This window comes from Pinus tabuliformis, chromosome X (genome assembly GCF_031772625.1).
Source record: "Pinus tabuliformis cultivar Carrire ecotype Pingquan chromosome X, CPIR1, whole genome shotgun sequence".
In the NCBI taxonomy this organism is placed as follows: domain Eukaryota; kingdom Viridiplantae; phylum Streptophyta; class Pinopsida; order Pinales; family Pinaceae; genus Pinus; species Pinus tabuliformis.
Window position 1 is genome coordinate 1,712,659,398 of NC_142308.1, and position 16,238 is coordinate 1,712,675,635.

Genomic DNA, 16,238 nt, shown 5'->3' on the forward strand with positions numbered 1-16,238 from the left:
AAAGAGTAAGGAGATTTTCATGATGGTCAATATCTTGTATTAAATGTTGTATAGTGAGCATCAAATTCCCTAGTAGTAAGTTGATAAGGTCAAAAGATTCATGATCACGAGCTATTATTAATCCCAAAAGAAGACCATATAGCTCAGATTGATTATTTATTTTCTTTCCTAAAACCCATTAGTATTTGATTACAATTTTTCCATCGGGATTAGTGAGAATCCCTCCTCCTCCTACCACCCTTGAAATTTTGTTGAATTGTTAACATGCTGAAAGTTTACATTTTGTAGAAAAATTGTTGCAAAAGAAGCTATTTTGTAGAATGCACCCTAAAAAGGCCCTATTGTCAAACATTTAATTTATTTTTTTGGTTTTATATGGTTTTTGGAGGTTTCTAAGTTCATTGAAAACCCAAATGTGATTTCAGAAGATACATGATGATTGGGGTTCAATAGTGAACATCTCTAAAGGAATGAAAATACTTGATGATGCATTTTTTATATTAAAAATTAGGGTTATGTATTTCGGTGACTTATGAGCATGTTGTAGTCAGTATTTTGTATATGGGCAGAGCAAGTTCCACAACATTATAAGTTTGAAGACATATATTTTTGGAAGAGAATGTTGATTTGTGAATAGTGCTCCAGACGAATTTGATGGAGGTTTCTAACTCATTCAATTTGAATCCACCAACAAGTGAAATATTGCACACTCTTGTAGTTGTTTACTCAATTTGGTTGTATCTTTTTGCAAGTGAGTACTAGCACATTTTCTAGGTTGGTGCCTTAATTAGGTTTTACCCTATTGAAAGTAGTTTCTTCCACATCCTAGGGGTGGGGGCCTCTAACGAGTTGTTTCTTGCAAATATATGTAATGAATTGAATAAGAATAAGAGGAACAATTTGTGGATCTCCCATAATGGTTTCCATGTAAAAGATTTTGTCCATTTCTTTTGAGGTGATGATGGCTTCTTGATGCACGGATTCATTTATTGTTATGATGCAAATTGTTATGATACATTATTGCATACTTAATTATTGATGAAACGTGTTGGAATTATAACTTCATTGTTACATTGGTTCCCCCCCCCCCTCTCAACGTAATCTTTGGTCTAACAACATACATAATTCTCAAATGATTCTAATGGTTCCCTTATCCTAACTAAGAGGCACATAAAATGCTTAAGACATTATGTGTAGTTGTTAAAGGTGTTGTTAGGGTTGTATTCCTACAAGATTACTTTAGGTCCCAATGCTTTATATTACTCCCTTGACCATTTCTAATGCTCCATGACATATATTTGGTCCTTAAAACCTTCATATTGAAATTCATCTCTATAATTGTGTTCGTATTTCAATTCATCTCTATAAGCTACTTTTTAGCCTTAATTAGCAAGGTTCATCACTTGTCCTTGGTTAATCTTTAGTACCGATTCCTACTGCCCCAAATATATATATATATCTTTCTCTCTCTCTCCCTCTCTCTTTAGATATATATATATATATATATATATATATATATTTATATTCTTCTTTCGTTTTTTATTTCTTCCATTCTCTCTCTCTCTCTACCACATTTTCTAGGTTGGTGCCTTAATTAGGTTTTACCCTATTGAAAGTAGCTTATTCAACATCCTAGGGGTGGGGGCCTCTAACGAGTCATTTCTTGCATATATATGTAATGAATTGAAGAAGAATAAGAGGAACAATTTGTGGTTCTCCGATAGTGGTTTCCATGTAAACGATTTTGTCCATTTCTGTTGAGGTGATGATGGCTTCTTGATGCACAGATTCATTTATGGTTATGATGCAAATTGTTATGATACATTATTGCATACTTAATTATCGATGAAATGTGTTGGAATTATAACTTCATTGTTACATTGATTCCCCCCCCCCTTCTCAACGTAATCTTTGGTCTAACAACATGCATAATTCTCAAATGATTCTAATGGTTCCCTTATCCTAACTAAGAGGCACATAAAATGCTTAAGACATTATGTGTAGTTGTTAAAGGTGTTGTTAGGGTTGTATAACTACAAGATTACTTTAGGTCCCAATGCTTGATATTACTCCCTTGACCATTTCTAATGCTCCATGACAAATATTTGGTTATTAAAGCCTTCATATTGAAATTCATCTCTATAATCGTGTTTGTATTTCAATTCATCTCTATAAGCTACTTTTTAGCCTTAATTAGCAAGGTTCATCACTTTTCCTTGGTTCCTACTGCCGCAAATACCTCTCTCTATCTCTCTCTCTCTCTCTCTCTCTCTATCTCTATATTCTTCTTTCATTTTCTATTTCTTCCATTCTATTTGTTCCATAACCCTTTATAATTATTATATATTTAACACACAAAAAAAGGAGAAATAAAAGGTCGCGGTATTCATGAGTTAAAGTAGAAGTTGTAGTTATAAGATGAATGTTATACATGTTGGAAAGACAGAGGAGGAAAGGAACCAATTTGACACACAAAAACAGCATGAGTTGTTGCTCTTCTCTATCGATCGCCCAAAACTTGATGATTACAATGAAGCTTGTGAGGGGTATTTATAATTTTTCATATAGCGACTCACTCAAAATAACTTCAACATGAAAATACACATTAAATTTGACTTGACCAAATATAATATTGAACTCAAACTTACTTTCAGTTAACTCACACTCTAAATTTAGATTTCTCTGCATGTGGGAGTAATTACCTATCTTTAACACCCTCTCTTAATTATGACCATTAAACAAAGACATGATTCTTCACAAGTCAAATGTGCCTACTGGTCTAAGTCTTAGCTAGGATTACAACACCTAAGTTTCCTCTATGAAACTTAAATACATCTTTTGTTAATGGCTTAGTGAATATATCAACCAATTGATCACTCGATTTACAAGGACTTAAATAAACTTCTCCATTCGTCACAAGTTCTCTAATAAAATCATATTTTGTCTCAATCTGTTTGTTCTTTTGATGAAACCCACTATGCTTGGATAGTGCAATGGATGAGGTGTTGTCACAGTATATTGTTGTTGATCCTTATCATTTTGCTGAAATCCATACAAAACTGTTTGTAACCATACTACTTAGCATGTTGTTGATGTTTCTACTACATGTTATGTAGATTATGTTGAGGGAAGTGTCACAATAAGTTGTTTCTTAGATGCCCAAGATATCAAACATAAACCAATATGAAACACATAACGAAAAGTGTTTTTCCTATCATCCAAACTTCCTCGAAAATCACTGTCATTATATCCAACCAAGTATTTCTTCTATTTCCTTGCATAAAATATGCCAGAATCTAAATTCCTTGCTATGTATCTAAGAATTGTTTTGTCTTCTCTACAATGTGAGTCTTTTAAAGACTATAAATCTAGAAATATTACTAACACCTCACATAATATCTCATTTTATAGTTGTGAGATACATAGAAATTCCAACCAATCTTTTGAATACAGTTGGATTGACATATCATCCATCATCATCCTTATTTAACCGTGTACCTGTTGTGTAGAAATTTCTGTTTTCACACCCCGGTTTTCAGTTTCTCCTTATTTCTCCCATATAGTTAAATGCCCTTTCCCATAATCATACATTTAACAAGCTGAAAAAAATAAATTTGCTGAAAACACAAATTGCGGAAATTTTACAGAATGCTGGAAATTGCAGAAATAAAAATCAGCAGTAATAAGCCATTAAAACACATTTAAACACTGAGATTTTTGGTTAATGTGACCCTGGAAAAACCCCCTACAACTCTTGGGGAAAACCAGTTTGAGAGCTCTTCTTTATTTCTGAAAATTGCCTTTTACAGTGAGAAATTTTCAGCAAAAAATCAGCAAGAAAATTTACAACTTATCTCTTTTCCCATGCTTCACAGCAGACTGGAAATTACAGCAAACAGGACAGCAATAAATGTTGTACGGTATCCTCGATTTTCGTGCCCACTTTTGGCATTAAATGCTGCAGTATGGTCATTTTGCGTGTAGAAAAACCAGCAAACTGCTCCTCGATTTTTGTGCAAACCTGTCCTCGAAAATCGTGCCAAAATCTGCCTTTCACTGTGTGTTGAATCAGCTGTACAAATCTGCTCAACTGCTGCTTTGGAATGTGTGCCAAGCTGTTGTCTCCTTCTCCTCCATACTCAGAAATCTCTCTTGCTCTCTTGTTCTCCTTCTCCCAATATGCTCATGAAAGAATTGAATCGAATGTGATCTTTTCCTCCTTTTCCTCCCTTAATATAACTCCAAATGACTTTTGGGTGACCCAAGTGACTTTTGGGTGATCTCTAAATCCAATGGATGAAATAGATTTAGATCAATGGCTGATATTAAATGCTCATTTAAATCTCACTTTTTATTTTTTAATTCACCCCACTTTAATAAAGACCCACTTAGTCATTTATTTCCAAAGTCACTTTTCCTTTCTAATTTTTCATTGACTTTCTAAAAGTCACTTTAAAATTAGACTTAGTAACTTTATCACTAAAAGTCACTTTTAAATTAGATTTAACTTTATAAAATTATAAAGTCACTTTAGGAGAAAAAATAAATTCTTTTGGACACTTTTCCCTAGGCCAAAGATCAAAGCCTAAGGGAACCACCTGTCCTCCGGTACCAAATTTCAACACTCCCTCTTACCGAGGAAGGTGTTCCTCACCACACCGATCTTGTCTCTGAAGTAGACATGCTTGCCCCGTGGTAAGGCTTTGGTAAGGATATCTGCAACCTGCTCATCAGTGGAAATATACTCAAGCTTCACAACTCCCTTCTGAACATAGTCTCTGATGAAATGATATTTGATCCCGATATGCTTTGACCTGTCATGAAATACTGGATTCTCCGTGAGTTTAATGCAACTCTGATTATCACAGTAAATCACTGAAGGTCTCAACGACTGACCAAATAAGCCAAACAACATCTTGCGAAGCCAGATAGCCTCACAACTAGCTAGACTGGCTGCCATATACTCTGCTTCCGCTGAACTCAGTGCTACTGACTGCTGCTTCCGGCTGAACCATGACACTACTACTGAACCCAACCCAAAACAACACCCTGAAGTGCTCTTCTTATCAGAAGCACAACCTGCCCAATCAGAATCAGTGTATCCTGCCAATCTCACTCCATCTCCCTGCCTGTAGTCCAGACCATAATCCACTGTCCCCTGCAAGTATCACAAAATGTGTTTTGCAGCCACCCAGTGAACCTTCCTAGGCTCACACATAAACTGACTCATCGTGTTGACTGCAAAACAGATATCTGGTCTAGTGTTGACCAAAAACATCAAGGAACCAATCAGCTGCTTGTACAATGTGGGATCCACCAACTCGAAATCCGAAGCATGAAGCTTCTTCCAGTTGGTGATCATCGGTGTCGACATGGGTCTACAATCCTCCATGTGGAATCTGCTAAGGATGTCCACAATATACTTCCCCTGCCCCAGGAAGAAATGCCCCTCCTCCTGCCACACCTCCAAACCCAAAAATTAATGCATCAAGTCGATGTCCTTCATCTCAAACTCCGTCGCAAGATCTCTCTTGCAGTGCTCTATGAGTCTCTTTGCACCTGTAATGATCAAGTCATCCACATACAGCACCAGAATGAGAGGCTCCTCACCAATCACAATAAAGTAAAGGTTCGGATCTGCCTCACTCTTTGTGAAACCCTTTCCCTGCAAATATGTATCTATCCTGGAGTACCAAGCTCTGGGAGCTTGCTTCAGGCCATAAAGGGCCTTCTTCAGTCTGCACACATGGGACTCCTTCCCATGCACCTCAAAGCCCTGTGGCTTCTCAATGTACACCTCCTCCTGTATGAAGCCATTGAGAAATGTGGTCTTCACATCCATCTAGTGGATCTTCCAACCCATCTCTGCTACTATCGTTATAATGGAGCGGATCGAAGTATATTGAGCCACGGGAGCGAAGGTCTCCTCATAATCAACTCCCTCTACCTGGGAGAACCCTCTAGCAACAAACCTCGCTTTGAATTTCTCAATGCTGCCATCTGCAGCATGCTTTACCTTTTAAATCCATCTGGCAGTAACCACGGATTTGCCCTCAGGCCTCGGCACCACCTCCCAAACATCATTCTTCATGATAGAAGAATACTCCTCCTGCATGGCCTCTCTCCAGACCTGCTGGCTAGTTGCCTCCTCATAGCTAGAGGGCTCAGAGTCAAGGATGCTGGTAACCATTGCCATATAGCTACAAAACCTCTCAGGTGGTCTACTCTCTCTGACCGGCCTCTTCGGCTCAACAACATATGTGGCATCTCTCAAGGTGTCCTGAAGCCACTTGGGCTTTCTCTTCCCTGAGCATGCTTCTCCCATAGGAGAATGAAACTCCTCCTCCTCATCACCATCAGTAGCCTGAACTCCTGAATGTCTGTCTACTGTCCTCCTGCCTGCACCTGAACCTGTAGAAGCTGAGGCACCATGTGAACTGTCCATCAATGGACTCCCTAGTGAACTACTCTGTGAACTGCTCTGCATGCTACCCGGAGCACCACCCCTCTGGCTCGGCGAGCCACTGCTCACTGATGGACCTGACATCCTCATAGATGTACCTCCAGATCCTACTGATCCCTGCCCACTGGGTCCCTGCGACTGATTCAACTGCCGCTGAGGGTCTGGCTGATCCAGATACTCTAACTCCCGTGACCTCCTAAAGGCCCTGTCCTCCTCGAACTTCACATCACGTCTGACAACAACTCTCCTCTGTGCAGGAATGTAAATTCGAAAGGCCTTTGAGGTCTCACTGTAGCCCACAAAGATACCCTTCTCTGTGGTGGGCTCTAGTTTGGTCCTCTTCTCCTTGGGTATATAGGAGTATGTAATGCATCCAAAGATATGAAGATGACCAATATCAGGCTTCTTCCTAGAGAAAGCCTCCTCCGAAGTCATGTGCCCCAAGGCACGATGCGGACTCCTGTTCTGCAAGTAAACAACTGTGTTGCAGGCCTCTGCCCACAAGAACAATGGAAACCCCTGATCATGTAACATGGCTTTGGCAGCCCCTATGATGGATCTGTTCTTCCTCTCCGCAACCCCATTCTGCTGGGGGTTGTAAGGAACAGTGAACTCCCTCCTAATGCCTGCCTCCGCACAATAGTCAACAAACTCTCCAAGGGTGTACTCTCCTCCATTGTCCGACCTCAAGGACTTGATCTTTTGACCTGTCTGAGTCTCCACAAGAGCTCTGAACTCCTGAAACCGCTTGAAGACCTCACTCTTGGTCTTCAAAAAATAAATCTAGGTCCTCCTGGAGTGATCATCAATGAATAAAAAATAGTACTCATATCCACTCAAGGAAACATGAGACATCTGACCACTCACATCGGAATGAATCAAATCAAGTATCCCCATCGCTCTGCTGTCACTGCTGGGAAAAGCGAATTTGGCAAATTTTCCCATCGCACAACCTCTGCAAGTATCAAAGTGATCAGTACTGAAATCTAGCACACCTGTAGTGATCTCCCGAAATGTCCTCAAGGCTCCATGACACATATGTCCCATCCTGCGGTGCCAAATCTCACACAGCTCAGAACTGCTAGCTCTGTTGTTGGTACTACTGCTCAATGCCAAAAGGGGTTGGAATGCAAACTTGTACACCTTTGCATGGCGTACACCTATCACTCTAGCTGAATCAGCTGGAGTGCCCCTGGGATACATCAACACCTGTCCTCCCCTGAAAAATACCTCATATCCTCTGTCCTCCAAAGTTGAGACGTATATGAGGTTCTTCCTCATCCCTGGCACATAAAGAACCTCTGACACCTTCAAGGGAGGTTTGGACTCCCTCTGAAATGTCATTGTCCCCACCCCGACTGCTCTAACAACTCTGTCATCACCGAGTACTACCTCAATATCAGTGCCACTCTCTGAAAGCTCTGAGAAGTACTCACAGACTCCTGTCATATGACGTGAAGCCCCACTGTCCACATACCAGATACCTGAAGATGCTCCGCTAATCGAGGGAAAAGTATGCTCCCTCTGAACCTGTGTGGCAGGTGATCCCGCACTAGAGGACTCACACGTAGTGAACGCAAACTCTCGGTCAAAATGACCAGCAAAGTCCTCAATCTCTGCTGAAGCTGCAACGTCCTGGTTCTTCCCCTTCTTCTTCTTCTTCTTCTAGACACACAACTGCATAGTGTCCCATCTTTTAACAATTCCAACACTTCACCTTGGAATAGTCCTTCTATGTGTTCCCCTGTTTACCTTTACCTTTGCCTTTGCCCCCACCACTGCTTGTGGAAGCCTGCTTCTTCACTTTGCCTTTCTTGCCTCCTGCCACCAGTGCTACATCCTCATCCTGCTCAACTGGCTTGGCTGCCCCAAGCTGACCTTTCCTGATCTCTGTCTGAATGCAATCACCCCAAAACCTCTCCCATGTGGGAAGGGTCTCACGTGCACAAACCCCATTAGAAAAGTTCAACCATGAACGGGGGAGGCCATTCACTGCAATCCGCACCAACTCAGTGGGTGGAATGGCCTCTCCAATCGCTGCCAACTCATCTCTCACATTAGTAATCTTTGTGAGATATCCAGCTGCACTATGATTACCCATCTTAATGTTCTTCAGCTTCTCCTTGAGGACCATCTTCCAGTTCTCATTGGTACTTTGGTAGAGATTGGACAATGATGTCCACATCTCATGGGCATTGCTCTTTCCTCTCACATGAGGAATGCAATGGTCTTTGATTCCGTTTAGAATCAGCCTCTTAATGTTGTTGTTCTTTTTATTATAAGATGTCAACTGAGTAGCATCAGTAGGCACAACAATAGGGTTCTGTGTGGTATGCACCATGATATCCCAGACTTCTGCCTCCTCAAAGATACTCTGCATTCTCTCCTTCCAAACGTTGTAATTTATATGCCCATCCAGCCTATCCTCCACCCTCAATCCCAATGACATCCTGCTATCCTAAAACTGAAAAATAGCACTGCTGTAGTAAAGATAAAACTGTTGTTTATGAAAAAATCAGCTTGCTGGAATTTTCTGAGTGAAAAATCAGCAACTATAATTTTTCCTTTTGCTGTCCCAAACTACCCTTCAGCACTCAACCTCTGATACCATGTAGAAATTTCTGTTTTCCCACCCCGTTTTTCAGTTTCTCCTTATTTCTCCCATATAGTTAAATGCCCTTTCCCATAACCATACATTTAACAAGCTGAAAAAATAAATTTGCTGAAAACACAAATTCTGGAAATTTTACAGAATGCTGGAAATTGCAGAAATAAAAATCAGCAGTAATAAACAGCCATTAAAACACATTTAAACACTGAGATTTTTGGTCAATGTGACCCTGGAAAAACCCCCTACAACTCTTGGGGAAAACCAGTTTGAGAGCTCTTCTTTATTTCTGAAAATTGCCTTTTACAGTGAGAAATTTTCAGCAAAAAATCAGCAAGCAAATTTACAACTTATCTCTTTTCCCATGCTTCACAGCAAACTGGAAATTACAGCAAACAGGACAACAATAAATGTTGTATGGTCTCCTCGATTTTCGTGCCCACTTTCAGCATTAAATGCTACTGTATGGCCCTCGTTTTGCGTGCAGAAAAACCAGAAAACTGCTCCTCGATTTTTGTGCAAACCTCTCTTCGAAAATCATGCCAGAATCTGTCTTTCACTGTGTGCTGAATCAGTTGTACAAATCTGCTCAACTACTGCCTTGGAGTGTGTGCCAAGCTGCTGTCTCCTTCTCCTCCCTGCTCATAAATCTCTCTTGCTCTCTTGCTCTCCTTCTCCCAATATGCTCATGAAAGAATTGAATCGAATGTGAACTTTTCCTCCTTTTCCTCCCTTAATATAACTCCAAATGACTTTTGGGTGACCCAAGTGACTTTTGGGTGATCTCTAAATCCAATGGCTGAAATAGATTTAGATCAATGACTGAGATTAAATGATCATTTAAATCTCACTTTTTAGTTTTTAATTCACCCCACTTTAATAAAGACCCACTTAGTCATTTATTTCCAAAGTCACTTTTCTTTTCTAATTTTTCATTGATTTTATAAAAGTCACTTTAAAATTAGACTTAGTAACTTTATCACTTAAAGTCACTTTTAAATTATATTTAACTTTATAAAATTATAAAGTCACTTTAGGAGAAAAATTAAATTCTTTTGGATACTTTTCCCTAGGCCAAAGATCAAAGCCTAAGGGAACCACCTGTCCTCCTATACCAAATTTCAACATGTTGCAACTGGTGTAGGAGTAGGTTTACAATTTTCCATCTTGAATATTTTCATCAATTCATTAGCATACTTATTTTGACAACTAAATATCCCTTTCTCAAATTGCTCAACTTCTATTCCAAGAAAATATTTCATAAGACCAAGATCTACCATTTCAAATTCTTTCTTTATTTCTACCTTAAATTCATCTAATTCAATATCACTAGCATAAAGCATGTCATCCAAATATAAGTAAGCAATCAAAATATGTCGATGTTAATTTTCCTTTGTGTGCAAGGTCAGTTCAATGCCACTTCTATAAAATCCATTCTTGATCATGTAACTACCAATTCTGCTATACCAAGTTCTTGGAGCTTGTTTGATTCCACAAAGCTCTTTCTTTAACCTGTAAACTTTTTCTTCTTGAATTTACACTTCATAACCTAAAGGTTGTTACACATATATTTCCTCTTCTAGCATCCCATTCAAGAAGGATAATTTCACATCCATCTAATACACTTTCCACTTTTGAGTTGTTGTTGCTAATATTGCTCTTACAATATCCAATCTGGCAACCAGAGAAAGTGTTTCTCAAAAGTGTATTCTCGATTGCTCCGACAACCATTTTGCTACAAGCCTTACCTTAAATATGTCAATATCTCCTTTCTCATTCAACGTTGCCTTGTGCACCCATTTCACACCAATGATATTTCTATCCTATGATAAATCAACTAAATTCGAAGTATCATTCTTTTCAATAGATTCAATTTCTTCATCCATAAGTTGCACCTAATTTTCATCTCTGATTTCTTCTTCAAATGATGAAGGTTGAAATGAAAACAATGCAAAATTTTAACTAATATCTAAATCATCATAAATTGTTGAAAATAGCAGAAAGAAAGCCTGAATTTGATTTTTCCTTGGTCAATTTGAGAAAATTCAAATTTCCACACTAGCAGAGAACTTGGATGTAGTTAACTTGTGTGACATGGTTCTTTTCACTCAGTTAGCTCAATAAATTTGAGTTAGAGGACTTGGAGTCTAGTTAAGCATCTATGATTGCTAATTTGTAGCAATCAAGGTCAGTTATTTCAAGTTTTTTTCAGTTAAACTAGTTCTAACTGTTGGAGGAACTAGTGGAAGGTCAGCGGTGCAGTGGGATAGTAGTCTAACTCAGTGATCATCTAGTTAACTGATCAATGAACCCAAAATAACTAGTGCATGCAGAGAATTCGAGTTCCCTAGCTGTGGTGGAGATTCCAAGGTAGTGTAATGTAAATTGTAGACTAGTCTTGAGTGTACAAGTGTTGCATGCAGTCAGATCATCAACCTTGGTAATTGCGGAAGCATTTTGGAGGGAATTCCTAAATAATAGGGGCCTAATTTCCTCATGAATCGCACAAGGAATAGGGCCTTAAGCAGAGGCATAAATTGACTAAGTTTGGGTCATCACTTCTCAGTGAGTAGATACATTGGTTATTCAGTTGCAGTGTGTGCTCAAATTGAGTAAGCAATTGTAATACATCTCTATTCATTAGATTAATGCAAGCAGGAATAAGGGGTTTTTAGTAGTTTCTTTCCCCTAGAAAAAATATTGTGAATGCGTGTTATTTCTTATTGCATGCTTGTGATTGAATTTATAAATTATGAATTGAATTCCGCAAAGCAGTAGAGTAGGATTGTGCCTTGTGATTTAGATTAAAATTTCATGAGTAGTTGAAATTATACACCAAAATTTCTACATGGTATCAGATAAGGATTCACATTAGAATATGAATTTCGAAGTCGTTTCTTAGGAGGATCGAATTTGTAGTTCAGTGTAGTAAGGACTCTTCAAATTTGGGAAGATGAACTTCAACAGGCTCATACTAGAGTATGCCTTGGAAGGAAGCTCTAATTTCAGTTCATGGAAGGATCACATGGAGGTAGTATTGGATGACAATCGATTGCTAGAATATGTCAAGACAAAAATTAAAAAACCAAGATCAGTTGATGTATAAACCTAGGTCAATGGAGAAAATATGTAGCTAAAGCGAGGAGAATAATCTTGAAGGGATGCAAGATCACATTGTCTCAAATATCGATGGGAAAGAAAGTCCTTTCGCAATGTGGAAGGCACTAACATGTTTTTTCAAGAATAACAATGACCATAGGAAATTGAAGCTCAAGGATAAACTTCATAATATTAAGATGTAGAAGAATGATAATATTTTGCAGTATCTGTGTAGATTTACACAACTTCTTGATGAACTTGGTGTGGTTCGTGTTAATTTTGCATATGATAAACTGGTATGCCTAGCTCTTCTAGGCCTTCCAAAAATTTGGCATAGCTACGAAGACTCGATGAACAGGAGGGAAAAATTATTGAATTGGAAACACTTAGGGTCTGATTTGGTACAAGAAGGGATCAAGCAAAATACCAGAGATGGAAACTCATCTAAGGGTTAGGATGGAGAAATTTTTCATTAGTTGGAAAGGGAAAGAAGGGAAAAGGGAATAAATCTCATTGAACCAAACCAGAATCTAGTGAAGGGGAAAATAAGAAAGACTTGTCAAAAAATAAAATGCTTGAATTGTCATGAATTCGTGCATTATGCCACAAAGTGTCCACACAAAAGGTTGATCAAGAAGAACCGAGGAGGAGAAGTAGGTGAATATTTGGCTTTACAACTCGAGCTTGAATTCACCCTTATGACATGTATGGCCAACACAGTGATGGGGAGCGTGTGGTACTTCGACTAAAGTGCATCGTTCCACATGATAGGTTGTAGAGAGTTTTTCAGTGACCTCGAGGAGAAATATTTCCAGATGCACATTGAGCTATGGGATAAAGAGAGGTACGACATGACTGATATTGGTACAATCAACTTTCATAGGGAGTCAAGATCCAGGCCTAAAGAAAAATCTCTTCTTTGTAACAGTTTTGGAAGACCGTGGTTATGATGTAATCTTCAACAAAGGGAAAGAATTCCTAAGACATATAACCACTATATAGGTGAACTAGATAGGTATTTATGTGAAGAACCTATATAAGCTAGATGTGGAAGAATATGTTGCATTTATTAATAAGGCAGAGAAAATGAAAATTGCAATGTCGGTGAAGTTTGACATGCTATATTGGGCCATTTGCATCACGACGCCATGACTATTATGTAGCAAATAACCATTGCGCTCCCTATTGGAGCACTTGAGTAGCAGGATGTACATAAACGTTGTACCTTCGAGAAGTATGCAAAGTCCACATTCCATGATTGGAATAGAAAAGCACATGAACACGTGGAAAGAGTCCAATATGATGTATGTGGATGTTCTTCATACCCAAAAAGGATGAGACATACTCCAAGTTTGTAGAATTAAAGGCATTGGTTGAGAAAGAGACTAGCAAGAAGGTGAAATATCTTACGAGTGATAACAAAGGTGAGTATGTTTCGAATGAATTCAATCATTTTTGTGCGAATGAAGGCATTCCAAGAGAGATGATAACACCCCACAACCCACAACAGAATGTGGTGGATGAGAGGAAGAACCAAAGCATTGTGGGAGCAACTAGATCTATGTTACATTAACAAGGCCTATCATTGCATTTGTGGGAAGAAGTATGTAACATAGTAGTCTACTTGCAGAATCAGAGTCGTCATCGGATTCTTGGTATTATTATATTGGAGGAGATTTTCTCAGGGAGAAAGTCAGATGTGTTGCACTTAAGGATTTTTGGAGCCTCTGTTTACTCACATGTATGCAAAGGTTCTAGGAAGAATCTTGAGCTGACATCAGAGTTAGTAGGAAGGATTTTTTTATTAAGTTAGTTTGAATGTTTTAAATGCATTTAATTTCTCTTAAATTTGTTTTTATTATTTAATTTTTTTGTAAACAACTATAGGTGGTGTGATTTAATGGGTTTTTGTTGTTATCTATTTTCTGTTGATGCTTCTTTTTAAGTGATCCAAAATTTTGAGCATTGTTGTAGTAATGAGGTTTATTTTAGTTTGTTGAGGTTTGCTAGAGTAGGTTGTCCCTTTTATTGTGAGGCCATTTTGTTTTAATTTGGTGTTGTGTGTGTGTGTCTGTGCACAAGTTGAGAAAGACCCAAAGTTGCCTTTTTAGTGTTTAGATATTTTCTTTGCTTTTACATATTGCTTTTAAGAGTTATGAAGCTGGCATTGTTGTAGTAATGAGGCTTATTTTAGTTTGTTGAGGTTTGTTGGAGTAGGTTTTCCCTTTTATTGTGAAGCCATTTTGTTTTAATTTGTTGTTTGTTGTGTGCGTGTCGATCCAAAGTTGTCTTTTTAGTGTTTTGGATATTCTCTTTCCTTTTACATATTGCAAATAAGATTTAAAAATAGTACATGTTTTTAAAGAAAATACCAAGAAACAATATTTGTGTGATCTAAGGATGAAAATATCTAGAGAATTATGCAACATGTAAAATAAATTCAATGCATTTTCTCACTATAAAGTATGACCACTAAATAGAAAAGGTCACATACTAGTTAACAAAAAGAAAACTAATAAGACAAAGAAATAATAGATTAAATCAGAATTGTTATCTTATTATTTATGTTGTCATTTGATAATTTTCAAATTCCATTTGAAAATTAAAAATATTATTTATTATTATTAAAATTGTATTTTTTAATATGCAATGAATTTAATGTTTTGAATTTTTTTTGGAATATTTCAATTTTACCAATATTTTTTAAAATTTTAATTAGAAAATATACCTAGAAAAATTTCATAACATATAACATTTAGACTATGCTTATTAAATATAATTTATTATGACATGTTTAAATTTATTTTTTAAATTACTATTATTGGTTGTATCATTGTTCCACTAGAAAAACAATGTGGTTAATCAATATTAAGTAGTTTCAAGTGAAAACAATATGATTATCAATACAAGTAATTATAATGATACAATATAGAGAAAAAGAATATTGATAATTTTATTTTTTAGTTATGATAAATATATAAATATAATTATATTATTAAAAGATAATTTTTTATTTAATTTTTATTAGTAAAAAATTAATTTACAATAACAATATCCCTTTTAAAAAACCAATTTTTTTCAACTACAAAAAAAATATTATATTATATAAATAATAAAGAGACATCTAAATTCCAACACTGGCCATCCATTCACCATAGTACAAATCGAAACAATAACCCCAGCTATTGACGCTGGTTATCTCACGTTCACAATCTTCACTACTTCTGTCGCCATCTCCTCCCCAATTTTGCGTTCTGTAATTTAAATCCGACCAGCCGGCAGACTAAAGACTTAGCCCCTGGCTCTAGTTATGCTCCAGAGGATCCCAAATCCTACTATTCTCATGGACTCCACTTCCACTATTATTGGAAGGCAGGGGCTCCGGGTTGGCAACGTAATGCGCATTGTCTGCGTCAATGAACGGTTGAATAATCTTTCCAGCTTGGAATATATCTCTCAACGTTAAGTCTGTTACCTGCGCCCATTCTTCTAATGCTTTCTGCTGGTTCAGCTGCTTCCCAGCATTATAAAGACTTCATCTTCTTCATGTCCTTCCCTCTGAACGGGGACTCGTTGGAGCTGCAAAACTTTTCGAAGATGTAAAGGGCGCGCTCCACCACTGGTTGGCTCTTCGCGGTGTTGTCTCACGTTGTCTCCCATGGCTGAGACGAATGATGTGTTTAATCTTCTACTGATGAGGTATGCATTTTTATTGGATATGGATTGTGTATTTATACATATCAAAACCTAGTTTCTTGCCATTCAAATTCAACGTCGGCCGACCAAAACGTTTTTTCCCTTGGGTGTGACCAACGCGTCCAAGGCAACAACCTTTGCCATTATGGTGTTCATCCGGGTTAGGATTAGTAAATGAGTATTTTCAAAACACAAAGTATATTTATCTAGATACCGACTGGCGTATAGATTTTTCATATTTCTTTGCCTAAGGGGTGTCGGATGAATATTTATATTGAGTTTTTTTATAATATTTAATTTATTAGATTTTTAAATATTATTACATAAATTTCTAGAATAATTTAGGAATATATTTTATTTTTTTTGTATCCA